The 19,951-nt window shown below is 52.9% G+C and overlaps 1 protein-coding gene across 9 annotated transcripts in view; it reads left to right on the forward strand.

Moving 5' to 3' along the window:
* The first annotated feature begins 7,320 nt into the window (after positions 1-7,320).
* Positions 7,321-19,951, forward strand: part of ST6GAL1 (ST6 beta-galactoside alpha-2,6-sialyltransferase 1) — a 47,167-nt gene continuing 34,536 nt past the window's right edge. For 5 of the 9 annotated variants that reach the window (XM_080605152.1, XM_080605151.1, XM_080605153.1 and 2 more), the window contains exon 1: positions 9,005-9,162. The gene's annotated coding sequence lies outside the window, so the exon portion shown is untranslated. Of the gene's footprint in view, positions 7,473-8,945; positions 9,163-15,311; positions 15,458-19,951 lie in introns of those variants that run through there. The other 4 variants (XM_080605148.1, XM_080605147.1, XM_080605142.1 and 1 more) reach the window with 4 other exon arrangements.

The following is a 19,951-nucleotide window of genomic DNA, read 5'->3' on the forward strand; positions in this document are numbered from 1 at the left end:
AGCCTGCTCTGGGGGCACGCGGAGAGGGTGGCTCTGCACCAGCACCTTCAGCTGCTGGCCCCCCACGCCAGCCCTGAAAGGGCTCACAGGTGTGGACAGGGCTCCTCACAGTCCCTTGGGAACCTCGGTCTTGGGAAGAGAGGATTTGGCCAGAAGCATGCGTGTACCTCTGCATCAGGCGTACGGCCACGGGAGGTGGGAGGAGAGGGAGAGCCTGGGCTGTGCTGGCTTCTGAGCTGGTTGTGCCAGTAACAAACAGAAGCCTATAAGCGAAGGCAGCTTTGCACCAGCACCTGTACAGCTGTTACAACTGCTTGTGCCAGCACCCTGCCCTTGCTGCTGTGCTGGCAGAATAACTGTTGGGTTTTCCTTCTGCTCCCCAACAGTAATTGGAAAGTTGTACTTGAGTTTCTTGAGCATTGTGCGCAAAACCAGGTGGGCATGAGGGGCTACCAGCTAGGAAGGTGCTGGGTGAATGCTTGGGAGGCATCCAGGGACTCTCATTTGGACAATTCCAAAGCAAACTGGAGCAAATGGTAGGGGCCCTTAGAAGGAGGGAGAGCTGCATCCCAAATGCTTTCCTTGCAACTGTATTTTTATGCTGGCAAATACACCGGTGTCAGTATAAATCATTGCCTGGAAATTCCTGTGCATATATTATCAGCTGGTGACATCTTTATTTACCCTGACTCCTTGTTTATCTGGGATTGCAATACCAGATAAAAATCCCCTATACGTTTCCTGCAGCAGCATAAACATTACTTTTCAGTGACCTCAGCTGCTTTCCAGTGGGCTGTGTGTCCCCAGAGCTCCTCCAAAGCTTTTAGGGACGTTGTGCTCCCCAGTAAGCGCTCGGTGCTTGGGCTGGTCCTGCAGAGCAAGGTTTACCTTGGACTTGAGCCTGGAGAGCACTCTGTGTGCCTGGCTGCAGAGCATCCCTGCTCCTCATCCCTTCCTGCCTCCTGGAAGGAACGGGGGCTGGGGACGTGCAAGGGGAGAGCTTTGCAACACCCAAATTGCCTGTGGGTGCTGCAGGGTTGGAATGGTGTTGAGGCCAAGGCTGGACTTCATGCTGCTGCTAGGAGGGGATGGAAAGGAGCAGTCGTTGGCCTGGGGGAGGCTGTGACCTCACAGAAATTATCCTCTTGGATTATTGTGGAAATGAGCTTCCAAACAGCACATATTGATAGTGAATTACAGTAATGGGCTGGCGAGCTGCCCTGACAACCTCCACGCTGTGCTTCTAGTGGAAGCAATCCTAGGTATTTCATTACATCGGGAGGCTGTAGGGCTCAGTGAGTGTGGTTTCGCTCCCAGTCCCAGCGCGTTGCACCAGGGCTCACTTGGAGCAACGTCTGGGGGCGTGCTGCACGTGCAGCCCGGGGCCAGCGCGCTGCCTGAGCGCTCTTTAATCCTGTCTTGGGTGCAGATCAAAAAGCCGGTGTGCCAGCTGGCCGAGTGCTGCTGGCTACCTCGCCTTCCCCACCGGGCTTTCTGAAAAGAGGGTGCAAAGCACCTACTGGCTGCTGTGGCACAGGATGTGCTGTAATCACCGTTCCAGCACCATTACAGCAAGATCTTCTTGCAGTCCTTTAGGAAATAAGCACCGAGACTGAGCAGAAAATAATGTGTTGCTTTAAAAATTCCCTACGTAGCAGGCTCCAGAATTAATATGGAGGACTTAAGTTTTGAGTTTCAAATAAACCATCAAAAAATGAGGGTGTGAAGACCTCTCACCACCCCACTGGCTCTCAGGAAAACCTAAAGAGGCAGAATCTGTGGTGTTTTACTGTGTTGAGCAATAGCTCCCTGTGACTGTGGCAGAACTACTCGTACAAACTAGCACTGATCAACAAGAGTGACAGTTGTAAAATCTGTCCCTGAACCTCCACGTTTGCAACCTGAAAATGCAGGTAATCAGTCTGCAGATCAGTTCAGGACCCTCAAGGTGCAAAGGTGCAGGTACTCACATGATAATTAAACCATACCTAGGAGAAGTAAGGGGAAATTGATAACTCTCAATGTAAAAAGCACACGGTGAGAACATCCTGCAGCTACTCCTCTTCAGCACAACACAGCACAACGTCAAGTAGCTGGTTAATACAGAAAGAAACTTTACACTTCCATAAATTCAAAGCCCAGTTCTTGATTTAAAGGAAAGAAGTGGTTGTAGAGTACTGTGACGTCCTGGTGTGCCACTGGTATTTTTGATTTACACCTGTGGTTGCAGCGGAGCCAGTTCTGCTGGAGTAAGGCTGGTCATCAGTGGCTGAGGACTTGGTTCTCAAGTGCCTGGTACCACCAGTTTCAGCTAGTGCCATAAATAGAAGGAAAAGCTGCAAAGCACACCCAGAAAAATTGTATTTTGTTGAAACACAAAGGAATGGCTTACATTTCAACCCTTTGAAGTCAGTAGGCTATTCGTAAATTCACTAAAAAAGCAGGTAAGTAATGACTTCCTTTCTTAAAGCTTGCCTCTTACATCCTTTAATTTCAGCCCTGCTGCAGTGGGTCAGATGGCTTGATGAATCTGCAGAACACCCCGCACCAGGATGCCAGCAGTGCAGTGCTCCTCATCAGCACTCTCTGTGCTGTGAACCACCGACTGGGAGAAGCTGCCGCCTCCTGGTAAGCAGAGCCAACATCCCTGGCCCAGCCCCAAGCACTGCTCCGTGCACTGCGATCAGACGCTGGGTCCACAACCACCTTACGGTCTGGATGGGGCTGGAGGGTGCAGTGTCTGCCTTGTCTCTGTTCCCTGTGCCTAGCCTGCTTGGGGCGTTAGGAGACCCTGACCGAGGATGGAGGACGCGCTGGGCTTCCCCAGGCAGGGAGGACGGGTGGTAACAACGGGGCAGGGTGGGCAGCTGGCCAAAAAGTCTGTGTTTCAACCAGCACCCAGCCCTACCTCCCTGTAGGGCAAATCCAGGAAAGCATAATGCAGACGCTGACAGCCCCGTGGGGGCTGGCGGCTGGGTGCCAACCTCCGTGTTGGCCTGGGCAGCAGCAAGCATGCCTTTGTCCTGCAGAGCCATCACATTATGGCACTAGTTATGATGTCTTGAGAGGTTTCTCAGAGTTACTGCATACAGTTCAGCTCAGATAAGCTCCTAATTCTTCATCGCTGAGCAGACGTGCACCAGGTGGGGTGTGAAGTAACCACACTGGATCCACTGCTCCTTAACTCTGCATCGGGCTGGAACATCTCCTCTGCAGGAGGAGGCTCACAGAGCCCCTGCCTCTTGTCCCGGACTCTGAGGAGCAATGAGGAGTAGTATATCTTGGTGAGCACTACTTGGAAATGTTTTGTTGAAATTATTTTTCAGTTGAAGTGGTGTGCTGTGGTGTTTCTTTTTCCTAACAAACTGAAAATTATTTTTTAATCAAGAAAACATTTAAAACCGAGTACTTTCCATGTTGAAATTCTTGGGTTTTATGAAAATATTACATCATTGCTTTCAATTTGTGTTTACAGGATTTCCTGGTAAGTCAGGGGCAATGCTGAGAACGCCGCTAATCCTTCTGTGAATTCATGTCATGGGGCAGAGCGGTGCGAGTAGCTCTGTCTTTTTGCTGTTTTCCCATCAATGATGTCAAGTGCTGACAGCACCGTCCCTCAGTGCCGCAGCACAGCGCCTTTTCCTTTCCCAGGGAAGATGTGTCGCCCCCGAAAGCAGCCCTGCACGGTGGCAGACCAGAGCTCTGCAGCTCGCTGTCGGGCAGGCATGCTCCAGCCGCCCTCCTGGGGGCCGTGCGGGGGTGAAGGCAGCGGTGGGCGATGCATGGGGGTGCTGCTGCATGGGGGTGCTGCTGGCTGGGCTTCTCAGCTCCAGCTGTGCAGAGGAAGGCTGTTTGTTTGTCAAAGTCTGGATTACTGTAATAAAAACTAAGTTTGGGGGTTCATCAGGGAGAGGCATGCTTAAACCAAGTCTGACGGTCTGACTGCTGAAGGGGCACCTCTTGTGCTGCCAGGAAATCTCTGAAGGATGGCCACTGACTTCGTTGTCCCAAAGGAATGAATACCGGAGCCACTCTCCTGGGTAGCCTGAAAAAGCACGGATGTGTGAGGAATAAAACACAGCCCTGAAAGGAACCACTTCTTACCATGAGCATATACTGGGGAATGCTGCTCTCATCCAAGGAAATTCCTCCTGCTCATCCTTGACCGCCCCTGCTGCTGGCTGTGACCCAGGGAAGACCTCCTCCTCCAGCAGCGTGGCTGTGCTACGCCTGACACGCAGGAAAAGACCCTGTGAAGAGTTACAGGTCCACGTCAGGAGTTACAGGTCCACCCTGTCCCTGCGCGCTTCTGCCAGCTGTGCCCAGGAGAACCCACGGTGCTGCACACTGTCACCTCAGCGGCTGGGTGCCTTGGAACGTAGCCAGGACTCGGCTTTTCTTCCAGAAACGTGCTGCTGCTATAGATACCTAAGGCATGATTTGAAGATGGTTCAGTTGCACTTATCCACTCTACAAGGTGTTTTTCAGCTAATGGCAGATTCTGTAGCAGTACCTTCAGGTTCCCCCCATGATGTGGTGCAGTCTGAGGGTCTCCCAGACCCTTCTGCTTCTCAGCAGAAGATTCCTCCTTTATTGCCATAATCAAGATGATTAGAAGGGGATGGGGGAGAAAAGTTGTTCATACACTCTGGTTCTGTTAGGCTTTAAAATATATGAATTCCTCTCTCCCTAAATAATAGGAAGTGACATTTTCTTCCATATTTTAAACTTGCAGGGAGCCAGGACATGAGCAGCGTACAGCATCCTGCTGGGATGCTGATTGCAGGAATCGGTCTAGGAGTTAATTGTCCAGACTTGAACCCTCTCCTGTGTGAAGACAACAAAGAGAACGATAGCTGCACTTGGACGTTTGCTATTTTTAGCTGGGCTGAAACACGGCACGGGACTTCTCTCTGCCGTGTGCTGCCACGCAGCATGGTGTGCAGGTAGGAGATGGAGAAGAAAACTGAGCTGATGGCATTGGTGCTAAAGCATTCTTCAGCCTGGCCTGAAGGGAGATTTTACCTCCTTGTGTTGCAACCCAGTGACATAGAATTTTCCAAGAAAAAACGGTCCCGCCTTTTTTATTATTACTTTTTTTTCCAGCTAGGGCTGTGTGTGGACTTGCATTTGTTACCTTGTCTGCAAGCGCAATCTGAGACAATTGAACCTTCCTAAACTGGTGCTGAGTCTATATGCTGCGTGCCAGCAACAATTATAAATCCTTCCCTGTTGCTGTTGCTGCCTGGAGTCTGCTGTTTCTCTCCCAGTTAAATGTGTTGTATTTTTGTTGAATGCCAACAGCACAACACTGAGAAGAGATAAATACAACATGGGCATAATGAATCATGAGCTCTGGTAGCCTCGCCCCAGTCCCAGGAGACTGGCTGGAGCTGGCCAAAGGAGAAAACACAGTGGCCTAACTGTTTTTATTTACTTCACTTTTGCCTGGAGAGTGCACCCGTGGGAATGCAGGAAGCAGGAGGCATCCTGCCCATGCAGGAATCCCGGATGCCAAGAGGAGCAGGAGCGCACGGCGGTGCGCGGGGCGGAGGCTGGCACCACTCCGCACTGCCAAGGGGTGCGGGCTGCTCCTGCTGCCCAGGGCAGGCTGCCCGGGGTCTGGCACCAGGGTCGTGGAAAGAGCTGTGGCCAGCACAGTGAGTGCCAGGGAGCTCGAGTCGGTGACAACAGCCTCCCGTGAAGGCAGCACGTGAATTGGACACTGCGGGCAGAAGCGTGCACGTGTGGTGCTGTGCAACCCCTGCACTCTGCTCAGGGCAGGCTGGGCTTCAGAACAGACATCTGCATCCAGGCTGGGGCACTAAAGTTAAACGCTGGCTGGGGAGGAACTGGAGGTGAGCAGCAAGAAGGGTGGCAGAGCTCGGCAACATGACCTGTGGGGACAGGCTGAATGAACTGGCGTTGTTCTGTTCAGAACAAGACAAGGGAGATGAGTTAACCTCTAAATATATAACAGCCTACCACAGAGTACGTCAATAAACTGTTCTCCGTGCCCACTGGGGACAAGGGAAAAATTACAACAGCAGAGATTTTGAAAAGACGGTGAGAGAAACTTTCCAACTGCAGGATAATTAAACCCTGGCAAAGATACAGCTTGCGACATCTCCATCAGTGGATGTTTTTAAGACCAGGTTAGACAAACGTTTGTCAAGAATGATGCTTTGGGGCAAGGAGGATGGACAATGTGGATTTGGGGGACCTTCTGAACTCTCGTTTCAATTATTTTCAGTTGGTTTCACTGTACTGGAAGCTTCAGGAGAAATTTTCTGCTGTTGCGCAGAGTAAGGCCATTCGTGCAGGTCCCCTGTGTGGTTCAAGGAAAGCCAGGCTGAGCAACAGAGACAGGGACAACTTTTTGTCATGAAGCTATTAACGCTTTAATCAAAGAGCTAAGGAACTGAAGATAGGACTGAATATTTTTTTCATGTAAAACCCACTCAAGGCCACCCTTACATGCCTCTCAATAAAGGAGTCCTGTTCTTCCCAAACTTCTAATATTAGCAGGCAAGGAGCACGAACGCTCGTCGCTGGAGAGCTGACTGCTTGTCTGCAATGTGTCTAGCAAGAACCGCTACGATGTGCCCTTCCTTCCCTGCCCAGACAGCTGTAACTCGGTGTGTGCACGTAGCCAGGGGGCAAAGCTGTGCCAGCCACCGCCCTGAGACCTGCTCCTTTCTGTGCAGCCACCCGGCGGCCTGGCAGCTGAGCCTGGAGGAGGATCCGTAACGCCAGGACGTGCTTCTTCATGTGCTGCAGCAGCTACTGGTGCTGGCGGTGGGATGAGAGTCCCTGAACCGGGATGGGATGGGACACATGCGTGCTGGGACAAAAGCCTTCTTTTTGTGATGTTCCTCTTTCAGGCTGCACGGCCTTTTAGAGCGGCAGAAAAAGAGGAGTGCCTGTGACTGCAATGGTCACCCTGCAACCGCTTGTTCTTCTGCAGCGTAGGGAAAAGCAGCTCAAACAAAGAAGCTGGAGACAGCGTTGTTCCCTGGAAAGAAGCACAGCCAGAAGGTAGGAGTTGAGAGTGAGACGAGGCAGCACGCTTGGTGTGTCCCTCTGGAATTTGGCTGCTTTCCCCCGCTCCCCCTGTGGTCCCTGCTGCCTGCTCCAGGGCACGGCAAGGCAGGTGGGTGAGGTTCACCCCGCGGGGCCACAGGAAAGATTGCTTTCGTTTATCTTCACGTTTTGTAATCGCTCCCAAAGCCAGGGGAAGGTTTCCCTCCTAGATGGGTGGTCCCTTCTCTGGCAGTGTCAGGGTTTGAAGCCTCAGTGCAACGAGAGGGGAGGGATGAGTGGTGCCAGGAGGAGGGGAAGTGCTTGCTGTACCAGCCGGGGGAATTGAGCTGTTACGCTCCCTCCTGCAAGCGGTGCGGCGCCGGGGATCCGAGGTGCAGCTGAGGAGCTGTGAGAGGAGACTGCGTCGTGGGAGACGTGGAGGCAAGCAGGTGTGTTACCGGCCTGGGCCCCTGGGGGAGGGCAGGGGGCTTTCATCCAGCTGCTCGTGGGGGACGGCGGCTATCTTCCTGCACGGTCTGACTGCAAAAGGACCAGCAAGGTGCTCAGTGAAGGATCTTACCCCAGGCCAAGACCTTTCAGAGCAACCATCCGCATAAACAAACATGATTAGTGGTAAGTGTGGGCTGGCCAGCTGCCTTTCTTGTTTATGATCCTGCTCAAAGGAGCCTCGCAAACTCATCCTAGCTTCAGCTTCTGTGTATAGGTTTAACCACCTTGTAAGTGCTGGGAAGTGCCTGAAACCATTTTGCCTGTGCGGCAAAGTGCCTGTGTCCTGTGAAACCCAAGCTCTGGGGCTTGTGCTCCAAAAAGGAGCGTCGCAGGGCCGTGTGGGGCCACGGGGACATGCAGCCGGGACCCGGCCCGCACACCAGCCGTGCCTGCCCATTGCTCCAGGCTCTGCGTGCACCCACGTGCCAGCAGCCCTGCAGCCTGGGGCAGGTGCGAGGACTCGGCTGCCCTGGGCGAAAGCCGTGTCCCCCCCCTCTGCTTCTCCTCCACCTGCCGGGGTCACGCTGCCACAAGCTGTACCTGCCCACAGCATCACGTCACCTGCCTTCTGCGATGGCACTGCGGGTTGTTTCTTCCCTAGGGGGTGATTTCACTGCACTCTGGGTGCCCTTGCAGGTTCCCAGCCCCTCTGGGGTCAGTGAGCACTTGGGATGGGCTGGTTGCGAGGAGCAGGCTGGGGAGGTGTGCGGGCAGGGGATGTCACCGGCCGTGGGGTGGCACGGTGAGGTCGGGACACAAACCTGCAGGGTGTGAGCCTGGGCCAAAAGCTGCGCTGGGCCGTGGGGGCTGCTGCTTTTGGCTCTCCTCTTCCAGAGCTCAAGCCTTTGTGGTGACATTAACCACATCGGTGCCTGGCCGCAGCCTTACTAGTAGGTAACTTGGCAGAACACCTTTGCGCTCACTGCTGCGTGCTGGGAGGTTTGACAGGGAACCAGAGGTGCGTGAAGCCTGACCCGGCTTTAAACCGGGACCGTGCAGCGCTGGGAGCGAGGCCGGGCCCTGGGGACACCTCCTAAGGGCGTGTGGGTGCCCCCAGGCCGCGCTGTGTGCCCCCGGCCGCGCAGCCCAGGCCCCCGCGGGGCAGGGCGGGCGAGCCCCCTTTCTGCTCCCCAGAAGGGCCGCGGGCACACCGGGGCCGCCCAGAGCCACCAGAGCATCCCCGCGGCGGGACGGGAAAACTTCGTCCCTCGCCGCCGCCCCGTCCCAGCGCCGCCACCGGACGCGTTTCGGCCTGCGGCGGGCCCCGGGCCGCGGGCACGGAGCGGGAGGGCCCCGGGGGTCCCGCGAGCACCGCCCAGCACCGCCCGCTGCCCCCGGCCCTCAGCGCCTCGGCCGCGGCGGCAACAAAGGCGGGCGGCGGCGGCGCAGGTGGGAAGGGGGAAGGGAAGGGGAGGGAGGGGCTGGGCTCGGCCCGGGCTGGCCGCCCCCTTCCCCGGCTGCTGCGGGGCCCGGCCGAGGAGTGCCGCCCCCGCGGCGGGGCGACGTCCCGGTGCTGCCTGCCCCGGCCCCGCGCCGAGCCGCTGCCCACGGTGCGCGGCCCTGCGGCGGCCGGCCCGGCTCCCGAGCGCCCGGAGGCCGGCGGAGGAGCCCCCCCCCGGCGTCCCCCGGGTACGTGAGTACGGCCGGGGGCGTGCTGCGGGGCTCGGGGCGGGGGCCGGCTGCGGGCCGCGCCAGGAAAGGGGCGCGGTGGAGCGGGACCGGGGAAGGGGCGCAGGCTGCTGCCTCTCGGCGTTGCCTCCCCGGCCTCGCCGCGGCTGGGTCTCGTCCTGGCGGTGTCGAAGCAGGAATACCCGAGGGGGTGGGGGTGCTGGGGGGGCGGCTGGAGGCGGCCGGAGAGCCCCGCTGGGCGCGGGGGCAGCGAGCTGGAGCTGCGGGTCCCGCTGCGAGCAGGGAGCGCGGCTTGCTGGGTGCTTGCCTCGGGCACTCGCTGGCCTAGCGGGAACCAAAACCCCCTTTGCGGGGCTCGAGGTGGGTTAACGCTGCTGAGCCGTGCTGCCGGAACGCAGGGGAGCCCCGCGGTGTGGCCCCACACCGGCCTGGCCTCCGTACAGGGGAGGACAGCGGCCGCCTGGGATGCTGGCGTGAAGGGTGCTGCCGGGGGGACGGTGCCTTTCCAGCCTCGGCTTTTGCTGCAAGAGCTGCTGGTTGTACTGGGCTGCGTATCTTAGAGAGCCATCCTCCTCACCTGGTGCCCAGGGTAAGGTCAGGTTTGGAGTATGCAGCCCTCACGCCCTTCTGCCTGGGTCACGGCATCGGCGAAGGTTTCAGCAAAGCTCGGGGTAATGGCGGGGCTTGTGTAGAGGTGAGCGATGCTGGATGTGCCCTAGGAAGAAGAGTATTCCTGGCAAAAACCTTCCCCAGAAGGCCCCTGGGACTCGGGCCAGGAGCGCCGCACGAGGCCAACTTTTCCCGTTTGTTTCCGCGGTGGCTGCGGGAGGGCGAGGGCTGCAGGAGCTCGCCTGGACCCGGCGCTCCCCTCCTGCGGGCAGCGCAGCTCCTCGCCGCCGTGCCGGCTGCCGCTTTTTTTTGGAGGCACTGCGGGCACAGGGTCCAGCTGGAACATGTGTCACCGCCTGGCTTAGCTCCTGGAGCTGTTTGCTGCTGCTGGAGGTGGCCGTGATGCGGGGAGGAGTGAGCAGAGCTGCGTGTGCTCGGGAGAGCTTTGGGTCCTGGGTGCCGGGGACGAGATGGCACCGCAGCCTGCAGCTGCCCCGCGCTGTGCTGTAGCTCCTCTTCGGTCATTTTGTGGATGCTTCCTCTAGGTGGGCAAAGTCCTGCGTCGTGGCCTTGTTCGCGGTAAGCAGTGGTGGCGGTTCAGGCTCTGCTGGCGTGCTGTGCTGTGCTGTGTTGTGCCTGCACCTCTCTGCAAAAGCGGTGGCTGGGCTGAAAATCCTGCTTCAGAGACCTGGACAGTGAACCGCCAGCCGCGACCAGCAGCATGCCTGTCTAGCCGACAGCAAGCATAAGGTTACGTGTCTTGGTTCAGAAAGCAAGAGGAATACACAGGTGTCTCCTCCACCTCATCCTGTACAAGCAAACGTGTTTATGAGGCTTTGATAACAAGGGTGCTTGCTTGGCTAACTGCTGTTTGGAAATACGCTGTTACTTGGTTGAAACCAAGCTGTGGATGTGGAGATGCATCATCATCGGCCAAGACCTAATTTTCTGGGACAAAGCAGGCAAGTACTTGAATCTTAATTTGTAGCAGTTGCTGACAGAGTTCCCTCTTGCAAGAGCTGGAAATGCATGGGAGGAAATTAAAAGTCCCAGAATGAGATGGCCGAGGTTGCTTTAATTAATGGCAAAGTGGATGTAGCCAGTAATGTTTCATATCTTTAAGTCTGTCCTTGAGGCTGTGGTTCAAGAGGAACTTGACTGCAGAAGCAGGATTACTGCACGCTCAGCGGCTTATTTCCCTGTCTCTGCGAGAGGATAGGTGGCCTGCGGAAGGGCAGAGCTTTGCCAAAGGCAGTGCATAGGTGACAGCACCCTTGCAGGCTTCGAGCACGCAGCTGGTTGTGAAGCACAAGTCTCTCCCAGCCTCCACGCTGCTTCAGGCTGGAGGGAGCGGAGGATGATAATTGGTGCTAGCCAAAATCCACCTCAGGTTGTCCTACCCGGGGCTCTAAGGCTGGCTTGGCTGGCTGGCTCTGAGGAAGATGTTCGAACTCAGGGTCTGTCACCTCCCTCTGCTTCTCCTGACCCACCTGAGCCATTGCACCGGCAGCTTTTGGAGGGGCAGGAATGGTGCAGTAGGGTCGCGGTCCTCCGTCCTGTTCACGGGAAAGTCAAAGCAGCCCTTGCAGCCCTAGGGGAAAACGTCATTTTCCTGTTCTAAACTCAGCATTAATAAAGATGGCAATAAAAGATCCGACAGTATTATTTTGGTGATATTTTATGAAACATACTGGCCTTTACTGTAGCCCTTGTCTCTGCTAGAGTAATGTAAATCCCAATTCTGCAAAGGATTTAGCAATCAAAGAGCATTATGAATCAGTCTGATACTTTGTCCCAACCACAGCCCTTCTTAGGTTGCTGACCTACATACAGCTTTTGGCATAACTGCTTCAGGGAGGCCAGGCTCCGATTCTGAACGTGAGGTGGTACGCGTGCTGCCGAGCTGCTGAGATCGCTTTGTGTGCAGGGAATGTTTTCACCGAGGTTACGTGCAGGTCTGCTGAAATCCCTCGTCGCTTCAGCCGTGCTTGAAGCTGGTGCTGCTTGACTGGGAACTTGTCTGTGATGTGTGAGCTGTAGGTAGTTCCTCCAAATGCTCTTTCAGTTGTAATTGTGCTGATTAAAAAACTCAAATATGAAAGGAGGTGTTTTTGCTGTAAAGAGCGCCTAGATATCTGGCCGACAGGAGTCATTGTTATCAGATGCTCTAATTACTTGTGTAATTAAAAACCTTGGAAAAACTTACATACTTTGGGCATTTGCTTATAGATAAAATCCAGGTTTGTTGCCCTTTTTAAAACACGCATGGCAGTTCAGCCTCTCGTGAGATGTGAACTGAAAGTGTCCTTCCTAAAACCACCCCAGAGGTTCACTGTGCCCACACACATCTCATCGCTCTGCTGCGATGCCTGCAGTAAGGAGGTGAGCGGGTACAAAAAGGAGGGGCTGGAAGTGGGTCTGTGAAGCAGCAGCTCCGCGGGGAGCTCTGTCTGCTCCCTGCTGGCTCTTGACGAGCTCCCAAGCGTCAGCCGAAGGACACGGGTGCAGTTCCCACTGAGGTGGTGGCAGTGAAAACGGACAAAGCTCAGGTGAGTTTGCTTTCTGCTGCAGCTTGGGAAGGCAAGGAGCAGTACGACATGCCATAGCTGATGGCACGCAGAGCAAAGACAATCTTTGGGGTCAGTGTTCAGATTTGCAACAGAGCAGGACTGCCCCCGGCTCTGAGCAGCGTGGGGTCTGGCAGCGTTGGCTCCCTCCCTGGGAAAGGGAAAACGCTGGTGTAAACTTTTTCTTCTTTCTCTTTTTATGTACCCTGTTGTGGACATCTTTGGTTGTGTGTGGGCACATCTGTTTGTGTTTGTTAAACACCACGTTGAGCAATGGTGCTGCGTTGGTTAGTGCTTTAAGGCAGCACTTAAGCCTGTTCGTATCTGTCATGATTTCAGCTCTGGAAGACAGATCCCTTTGTTTGCAGGACTGCTGGAAGCAAGGAGAGGTGCGTGTGTGCTTCCCACCACGTGCCAGCAGGCTGCACATGTGCCTTTTGGTGTGGTCGCGGATGCCAGCTCTGGTGAAGGCCCTTTGAAGCGGGGTGCACGTATGCCGGTGTTTTCATCTGCAGGTCTGGGGTATTCAGTCTAATCTGGTCCTGAGAGCTCCTAGGAGCTCATTTGGGGAAGTAACAGGGCAGAGTGACAGCACCTCTGGGAAATGTGGGGACTGTGTGCTGTCCCCACTGCGTGCTGTCCGCTAGGTTTTTGTCTCTGCAGGTCCCGAGTGGTGTGTTTGCTTCGCTCGGGTTTGTTGGTCCCTTGGAAGCCTTTGGAAGCTGCCTGCTGAGTTTCTGCCTCGTGTTGGGTGTCTTCAGAGACTTGAGAGTTGCAGCTCTGCCAGCAAGATGTCAGATGATCTTAAATATTTGCTCATGATCTGTTGCTCACAAGTTACCCCATAACCTCTGTTCTCAGACAAAGGTAGCAGAGAAAGCTGCAGTGCAGCATCTTGCTTATTCCTCTGTCTTCGTAAAAAAAAAAAAAAAAAAAGTCTGTTTGTGACACCTTAATTTAGAATAGAAACACTGCACAGAATATCACCCTGCATACCAACAGGATGCTGGAGGGCAGGGAGGTCTCTGCTTTTTCCCTTGTGTCCTTGTGCCCTGGGTGCCTGGAACAGCACCTCTGTGAATGCAGAAGAGAGCTCCTTGCCAGACTGAGCTAAAATTTCTGTGTGCTCTTGATGCGTGTTTCCTCTGGGAACTGGCAGCTACCGAAAATTAACGGAGCGGAGCTGCCTTCGTTCTGCTGCCCGGTGTGCACTCCAGTGCTGCTGGAGCAAGCCAGGAACCCCCAGCCAGCCAGCCCAGGCGCGCTGCAGCGTGATGCTGGTTCTGATTATCGCCATCCCTTTCCCAAGGCACCTGGAAATATTTGGAAACTTTACTTAAATGCACGGTGCAACTTCTAAATACGTGTTGGCTGTTAATACGTCTGGCTTGACAGTGAGCAGAGACGGCATCTACAAGGTCCCTAGCTGGTGCCTGCTCCCTCCTGCCTGCGTTGGTAGAGAGGGCTGTCAGCAGGAGCAGGGGAGGGCGTGGGTATTCTGCCATACGTGGTCGCTCACCTGGGGCACAAAGATCAGCAGAATTCTGTTAGTCTGGGCTTTACGAAGCTGTTTGAATGAAGTGTGGAGCTCGAGCCAGGCCTGTCACGGGCACGTTGCACACAGATCTGCATTTAGCAGCCCTTGTCGCACCGGTGCGCGTGGTGGTGCTGGAGCCCTGGCTTGTGGCTGAGATCCCTGACTCTGAGAGAAGCTGAGAGCAAGCTAGCACTCCTGCTGTAACTAGTACAACCGTTCCTGCTTACGGCGAGTGAAGCAGTGTGCATTTATAACTGTAAAACTTTGCGGAAAGATAGAAGTATGCTTTATGGCCCGTCTCTCATACCACTACAGCATTTGCTGATTAGAAGATCAAAGGGATTGAAATCAGTTTGTCATGTTTCCTGCAGGTGCCCCGTGGGAATTAACGGAGGTCACAGTCCTTAGGAAGTGTGCCAACAGTGTTAACTGGGATGGAGTGACAATAGGAATGGTTATGGCAATCTTGCAGCAAAGATAGCTGCTTACCGAAATGGTTCTCTCAGAGACTAAAAGCGATCCGCGGTCATAGTTCTCCCCTGCAGAGCACAAATCTCAAGGAACAGTTTTTATCTTGAAATAACATTTAACTTGGAATGCAAGAATGAAAAGGTTTTGTGTTTTTTCTAGACTCATTTGTAGGACTGAGCGTTCAGGAAGTGCTGCTGGCAGAAAGGTAATGTAGACCACCACGTGCCTTCTGAACAGAGTAGCTCAAGCACTGAGCATCCTAAAAACAGTTGTGTAGTAAAAATTAAATAAATAAAAAATTTTAAACACAAATCACAAGGGTTTTCTGTTTCCTTGACAAAATTGAAACGTGGTTGAAATGTACTCTTATCAGTCAGAGAAGATACGTTAGTGCTACCGCTTCCATTGGCAAACACGATCGAGGCAGAGTTCTGTGTAACTCCAAGGTTGTACGGCGGTCTCGTGATGGATAATCAGTGTATTATTTCTTGACCATCTTTATGATCCAACTGGAATCCTGAAACCCTTTGTGCTTGCTAGGGGTCTTAAGGAAATGGGAGATTTGAATGTACAAGATTATAGGTGTTACAATCAAACTATATTTTATTGTTTTCATTTTAATGTAAGCGTATATAATTGACATTAATACTCAACCCAGTGTTTGTTCCCTCAGCAGAGATTCGGTATAAAGAGTTGTCAGGGTGCTGGGCGCTTCATAAGTGAGATTCGTCAGCAGAAACAAAAACCTTGTTCTCTGTCAGCTCTGTGCTGATTTTTCTGGGTGAGTTTGGTTGAAATAGGATTTATGTTTATGTTTACATTTCTGTGGCCCCAGGTAAAATTCTGCAAACTGGGCAGAATCCAGAGGAAAGAGTCAAGGTGCAGAAAAAGAATACAGTTCAAATGAAAACCCTTTTTTGATTCTGCAGGATTTTATTACCCAGCACCACATATCATTACTCTTCGGGTCTTTCAAAGGGACTTTTTCCCACTTTGGAGGAGTTCTGCTGGTACGTTGACGAAGTAGCTGGAGACCTTTGTGCTATGTGCTGCTAACTTCTCAGCGTCACCGGGGTGGTGTCTGCACGTGTGTGAAGGAGGGAGCTGAGAGGTAGGTCTGGTATTAACCGGTGCAAAGGCAATAACCTAACAAAGTGGGCAGATTTGCTGGGAACAGTGCAACAGTAGAGGAAAACAGAACTTTTCCTTCTTCCTGATGCCAGGCTCTTGGCACCCTTTGGGGCGGAAGGTGGTCAGCTGCGCTCTGAGGAGTGGTTGTGGCAAGGACCAGGAAAGCACAGACTCATGGAAGTAAGCAAAAAAGGAAAGATGCTCCAGAGTGTAATGAAGGAGAAGACATGGCAATGGTGGGTACTAGAAAGGCGCTCAGGTCTGGTGGTGGAAAGGAGGAAGGGAAGGCAGGGCGAAGATGGTACCAGAGAGCGTCCTTCATGGAGGGTCATTCCTGCTCTGTGGAGAGGAAAAGTGTCAGAGGGTGGAGCTGCTTTCGGGGAGAAGGAAAACAAACAAAGAAAAAAACCCTGTAGGAAGGAGCGGTTAAGTGGATTTAAGATGGAAAGGAAAACAAAAACCAGAAGGGGCCAGGCTTGAGGGTAAGTGGAACAGAGAGGGTGTTGAGGTTGAAGGAATGAGGAGCAGAGATGAAGGAAATAGTCCCAAGGATGTGTTTTGTTGTTGGAGGTAGTGGGATTCCTGCAGGCCAGGGGAGGATTGATATAAATGTAATCAGGAAGGGGTGGTTTGGAGAGATGTGAGAGTGCAAGCTAGAAAAGCAGAAAGAGCAGTACTGGAAGAACACTTTAATTGAAGAATGGCTTGCATGATGAGTTAGCCAGACTATTTGCTCATGATATAGGTTGGGGACTGAGATCACTGGAATTTTCTGGCTCTTCAAATTAAATTTTACGTATTTTTAAAGAATAGCCTTCTTGAAGTCTGGCCAAATGAGTAGTTCACCTGTGGACTGAGGAGTCTGAAAACATGACTGAGACTTTGCTTTGAGTAGTGGCCCTGTGTGTGTGGACATCTGTGTCGTGTGCGTGGTCATTTGTGCTGAGCCTGCTGCAAGGTGTGGGCTTTAAAAAGTGCCACGAGTCCTCAGGGGAAGAGAGGTGGGAGAGGTGTATGGAAGGAATCTCATTTTCTTTAGATTTATCTGCTACTTTTCATAGCAGTCGCTACTTGCTGTCTTTCATTTCATTCTTCTGTAATGCAGCGTGGGTGTTGGTTGGGAATATTTTAGGCACTGTGGATGTGGTCCATCAGTTTCAGTTGTGGTTAGGAGTGTGTTCTTGAAAATCAGTGGGAATTCCTTCACATCTGTACCTGAGGTAAAAATCAAGTTCACTTTCAAGTGTGGCAAAGCCCCTTTCTGCCTTCCCTCTCCCCGTTTTGGAAACCTGTTAGCATTCCACGTTTGCTCTGGGTAGGTGAGGGCGGTATGGCAACCCTGCAGCTCTGCTCTTGCTGCGGTTTTGATCTCTCAGGATAAAACCAGGGAGAAATCCCACAGAAGTGTTCTCCAGGAATCTGTGGGCAAGCTTCTTGTTCAAGGTTCACATGTGTAACCAGTCTGTCTGTGATTCAGCAGCCTCTAGTTTTGGCTGAACCACAGGGAAAGAGTTCTTGACTGGGATTTCAGAGGTGAGTTTAGCTCTGCACTTTGTCGTCATCTCTGGGCAGATCGCTTTGCAAAGCACCAGTCTTCTTCAGATGGACAGCACTGGTGCGTTGCAGTGAAATGCATGCTTTAGGGTTGAGAAGTTTCCCTAGTTATTATGGGAGCGTGATCAGATAAATATTTCATTAGATATTTGTGGATTGTTTAATTAGATGGATAGATAATCACATACTTGCCATCTAGGTAGGAAAAAAAATCAAAACAGTTAAGGATTAGCTGTAAAATTTGATGTCAGAAATGGTGTTAAGTTTCTGCTTGGACACTCTTTAATTATGTTTTGTTTAGTCCATGCTGGAAGTGAATGAAAAGGAATGAAATCCAAGCTTATCTGAGCTAGAACTGAGAGGTCTTACCAGGGTCATTAATGCATATTAATTCATACTTTTAAAATTCATGCCTGCCATTAATTTGGCTTAACTCTTCCCATCTGTCTCCACGTAGACAAGACTCTAGAAGCCTAACTTGTTTTGAGGTATTGCGGAAAGGCCAAGGTTTCGGAAGTCTGAGTGCCGTGCCCTGCCACGTGTGCAGTGCAGCAGGTAGGTGCGGTGGTGGGGTTGTCGCATCCCTGGTTGCAGCAGTGCCAGCTGCAGAGCTGGGGCTGCAGCACAGCTCTTTGTGCTCACAGCCCGGCCTCAGGGCTCATACCTGTCCTCAGCAGAGTTTTATACTGGGTCTTAAGCTGCTGATCTGCCAGAGCCATTTTCGGGCAGCGCTCATCCTTCCCAGCACCTTGTGGTCTGATGGGCAGCTGAGCCGATACAAGTCTCACTTCTTTCTTCCCAGCTTCCACCCATTTTTTGCAGCTTTCAGCGCTGGTTTTGGGAGGAGGATGAAGGAAGTTGAGTTCAGATAGGTTGGAAGCTGCAATATGCTTTTTGTTTGCAGCGCCTTGGCTGGGGAAAACGGCGAGGGGCTCCCGGAGAGCTGGCAGGCACGGAGAAAGGATGCGGCTGGGGTTGTGCCTGGATGAGACTGCTTCTGGGTGCCAGAACCCCCTCAGCTCTGGTTTGCATGGGTCACCTTTCTTCCTGGCCACGCTGCAGCTCCTGCTCGGGCCGTGGTTGTGCTGGAAGCTGTGGTGTGGGCTGGCTGCCTTCCTCCTGCTGCTGCCTTGCGCCCTGTCTGAGGGAAGCGTGGAGAGCAGAAAGTGGTGCCCAAACCTGCCTCGTGGCAGGCAGGTTTCCAGTTCTGTCAGTGGGAAGGTGGTGGCAAGAGTGGGAGAGTTCTTCTCTCCTCTATCCTAGCAATGCTCCTCCAAAGGCTTGTGTTTCCCTTGGCGTATGGCCAAGGTAGTAATCAGTAACTTGATTTTCTGTATTTCCCCTGGAAGTTGCTGGCTTCTGCTTCTCTGGTTTCATCAGTGGTCAGTGTCTGAAGTCTTTCTCCTGTAGCATTCATGAAGCAATTGAAGGTGAACAAGGGCTGCTGTAGCTGAAGGCGTCAAAACCAAGCAAGGATATATCCCTTCAAACAGAGCGCAGGCTGTGGAGTTGGAGTTTCTGTAGTCAAGCCTATGGCCATGTCTTGGGTTTTATTTTTTATTATAATTTATTTGTAAGAAGGTTCCATTTTATAGCACAGGTAGTATTTTAGTAGCATCAGTCATGTAAAAAAAAAAATAAAAATAAAAACCTGACAGTGTACCTTGTAGTAACGGGGGTTTTATCAAGCTTAATTTTGTCCTTTTGGAATTGTTAAGCGGTCAGCCTGGGTTGACAAGAAAAGGGACAAGAAAAAGGACAACAAAAGGGTTGTAAAGCCAGGCTCAGAAGGCAGGATAGTGTTTAAGTTACACAGCCCTAATTCAACTTGCATCTGTGCTGCAGTTTCTGATTGCATGGTTCCATGGCTGCTTCTTAGCTTGATGCTTGTCCAGGTCCCTCTGGATGGCATCCCTTCCTTCTGTAGGATCAACGGCACCGCTCAGTTTGGTGTCATCTGCAAACATGCTGAGAGTGCTCTTGATCCCCCTGCCTTATGTCACTGATGAATGGTCAATTGACAGCTGTAGCTGTGCATATTCTGAGCGTTACCCAAAGAAATGTGTATTTGCTTGGAGTATTCAGACTCTTAGAAATGGCCCAAAACAAGGCTGCTGGCCTTGGAGTCTCCCCGTCACTTACTCTGGTTTGGGGCAGGTTGCTTGGTTTCTCTGTACCTCTCCGTAATGCGGAGGCAGCTTCTCTGCCCTGCTGGGCCCTGCGAGTTGCCGGGGGTCCGTGCTCTGCGGGAGCCAGAAGTGGCTCTCAGAGGGACGCGAGTTTGGAGCTTGCCTGGGGCTCTGTTGGCTGCGCTGCCAGCCTCGTGTCCAGACAAGAGTGCGGCTCCTCCGGCGCTGTGTTTTGCACCTGGCCGGCGGGTAGCTTCATGCGGTGCCTCCGTGGCTCAGCCTGCGGGTCCGGGCGTAAGCAGGGGCCAAGGGCACGAGGCTGGGCCGGGTGAGCGTCCACGCTGGCGCCGCATGCTGCCCGGTTGGGCTGGCTCCTGCGTCTTGGCTGCCGGCGGGAGGGAGCTGCTGCTTTCCTGGTAATGGCTTAATGGTTCTCTATTTAACCGTAATTAACCCAGCAGGCAGGGTTTTGATTATTACGTTTTAGAAGAGTTTAGAAGAGTTGTGGTGGCAAGGCTTGTAATTTTGGGATGAATCAGCAGTAACAATTAAGCAATAAACAAACATGATTTCTTTTACCAGAACGCAGCAGTGTGTTTTCCTCTGCCAAAGCAGCCGGCGGGCGCTTGTTCATGTTGCAGCTGGGGAACGTGGGGAGGAGAAACAATTTCTTACCTGTGAAAAGAAGGGAAGAAGAATTGATGATATTTTCTTTACTGCTATCACTTCCTTTCTCTTATATCTTTTTTTTTTTGCCTTTTTTGGGTTGGGGGCTCCTTTGGCTTTTGCTT

This window comes from Anser brachyrhynchus (genome assembly GCF_964034855.1).
Source record: "Anser brachyrhynchus genome assembly, chromosome: 9".
Taxonomy (NCBI): domain Eukaryota; kingdom Metazoa; phylum Chordata; class Aves; order Anseriformes; family Anatidae; genus Anser; species Anser brachyrhynchus.